Genomic DNA, 2,609 nt, shown 5'->3' on the forward strand with positions numbered 1-2,609 from the left:
GAGTTTTTGAAATTTAGGACATTAAAGGCTTTTAGCAAAATTAAAGTTAGAACAAGTGCTAACTTTAACTGTCTCCTACAAAATCAAGTAATTGACATAGTAAAGGAGTCTGCTATAACACCTAGAGACACACAAACAGGGAGATATATTTAGGACTACTGGAAACACAACAATCAGATAACGTGTTTAATCTAGGATAGAAAAAAATAAACTGCAAAACATGCATACAAAAGCATAAGACATCACAGTAAAAATGAATTAGGGTTAGTTTGCCAACATTTTCTACAAAGTTCTAATCATAGACATGGTAGCAGAAGCGTAGACAAGAATCCAGGAAATATTCTTGCATCCTTTGGATATGGATGTTCTAACTGCTCTCCATGCTCTATTCCCTCAAGGCTGTCTCACAGTCTGTTTCATACATGGATAGATTAACACCAGTGACAAAATCTCCCAAGAAGACACCCCAGGATGAATACAAGTGTGTTAAGGCTGATATTTCAGGATAGGATGCCTAGGATTACAGAGATGATATTGCAGGTTTGAATGCAATCATTTACTCTCTCAGAGTATTTCAAACCCTTAAATAAAAATGATTCCAAGAGAAGTACTATAATTCCTGATGTGTTCTTAAAATAATAAAAATTAAGTGAAATCCATGCAAACATCTGTTCATTTAATCATGTTCCCCAATCCTAAAAAGAGTAAAGCACGTTTTAATGATGACCAAAAGCCCATAAGAAAACAGCAAGCCAGGCCAGTGTTCTTTGGGTAATTGCTCATTGCAGTGAGGCATAAGACCTATTTTTAGTGAACTGAAGCCCGAAAAGCATTTGTTAGGAGAGACTAATGTGAACATATTAATGTGTCAAAAAGAAGTAGTATACATGATGCATGTCTTTAAAAATAGGAATACTGACAAGTAATGAAGCAGAAATTTTATAGTTCAGGAAAAGAGTGTCAAGCAGTTGCTGAATTTAACATTGATCTAGCAAACATTCATCAAGTGTCCATTATTTTTCCAGGCACTCCACTAAATACTGAAGATTCAGCAATAAACAAAGCAGTTGGGAGCCCACGGTCACGCGATGTAGCACTTAATACAAACGTTAGCACTGTACAGAATAAAGGAGGTGCTGGAGCACCAGCTCACTGCAAACTGGGGAATTTTCAACTACATCTAATGCATCAGGAAACACTACTCCTACAGAGTGTTATATGAGGTTTTTTTTGTTATTGTTTTGTTTTGGTTTTGGTTTGGTTTGGTTTTTTGAGGCAGGGTTTCTCTGTATAACCCTGGCTGTCCTGGAACTCACTCTGTAGACCAGTCTGGCCTCGAACTCAGAAATCCTCCTGCTTCTGCCTCCCAAGTGCTGGGATTAAAGGTGTGCACCACCACTGCCTGATGAGAAATTTTTAAATATTAGTTATTTGACATTAAAGGCCAATGAAAGAAATGGAGATGAGGAGGGATACAGAAAAAATTATCATTCCAGAATGATACTCCATGAACACAAAAGAGAATAAATAAATGGAGCAGACCTGGAATCTACAATTTTGGGTAAGACATGAACATCATTATTGAAAACTTATCAGAGCTGTTGGTGAACAGTGAAATTATTTGAGATACATTGATGTTAGCTCTTCTTTAAAGATCCGGTAGTACTTAGCAGTGAATCTCTTTAGTTGTGGGCGTATTTTTTTATCTTAAAGACTATTGATTTGCGTGTCATCCTTGCGCAGGGGCCATGCTAATCTTCTCTGTATCGTTCCAATTTTAGTATATGTGCTGCTGAAGCGAGCACTGAATTTATGAAATTCCTAGGCAAATGGATGGATCTGGAGGGCATCATTCTGAGTGAGGTAACATATTCACAAGGGAACTCACACAATATGTACTCATTTATAAGTGGATATTAGTCCAAAAACTTAGGATACCCAAGATATAAGATACAATTTGCTAAACGCATGAAACTCAAGAAGAATGAAGACCAAAGTGTGGACACTGTGCCCCTTCTTAGAATTGGGAACAAAACACCCAGGGAAGGAGCTACAGAGACAAAGTTCGTAGCTGTGATGAAAGGATGGACCATTTAGAGACTGCTGTATCCAGGGATCCATCCCATTATCAGCTTCTAAACGCTGACACCATTGTATACACTAGCAAGATTCTGCTGAAAGGACCCAAATATAGCTGTCTCTTGTGAGACGATGCCAGGGCCTAGCAAACACAGGAGTGGATGCTCACAGTCAGCTATTGGATGTGTCACAGGGCTCCCAATGGAGAAGCTAGAGAAAGTACCCAAGGAGCTAAAGGGATCTGCAACCCTATTGTTGGAACAACATGATGTACTAACCAGAACCCCGGAGCTCTTGTCTCTAGCTGCATATGTATCGAAAGATGGCCTAGTCGGCCATCAATGGAAAGAGAGGCCCATTGGACTTGCAAACTTTATATGCCCCAATATAGGGGAATGCCAGGGCCAAAAGAATGGGAATGGTGGGGTAGGGAAGTGGGGGGCGCTATGGGGGACTTTTGGGATAGCATTGGAAATGTAATTGAGGAAAATATGTAATAAAAATATTAAAAATTTAAAAAAAGACTATTG

At 38.9% G+C, this 2,609-nt stretch overlaps 1 non-coding gene across 1 annotated transcript; it reads right to left on the minus strand.

Annotated features, from left to right (window-relative positions):
• Positions 1–1,698: 1,698 nt before the first annotated feature.
• On the minus strand, positions 1,699–1,805 carry LOC115032912 (U6 spliceosomal RNA). The gene has a single exon (XR_015045312.1). It is a non-coding gene; the product is annotated as a U6 spliceosomal RNA (small nuclear RNA).
• Between the last annotated feature and the right edge of the window lie 804 nt (positions 1,806–2,609).

This window comes from Mus caroli, unplaced genomic scaffold (genome assembly GCF_978045245.1).
Source record: "Mus caroli unplaced genomic scaffold, Mus_caroli_1 scaffold_14, whole genome shotgun sequence".
In the NCBI taxonomy this organism is placed as follows: domain Eukaryota; kingdom Metazoa; phylum Chordata; class Mammalia; order Rodentia; family Muridae; genus Mus; species Mus caroli.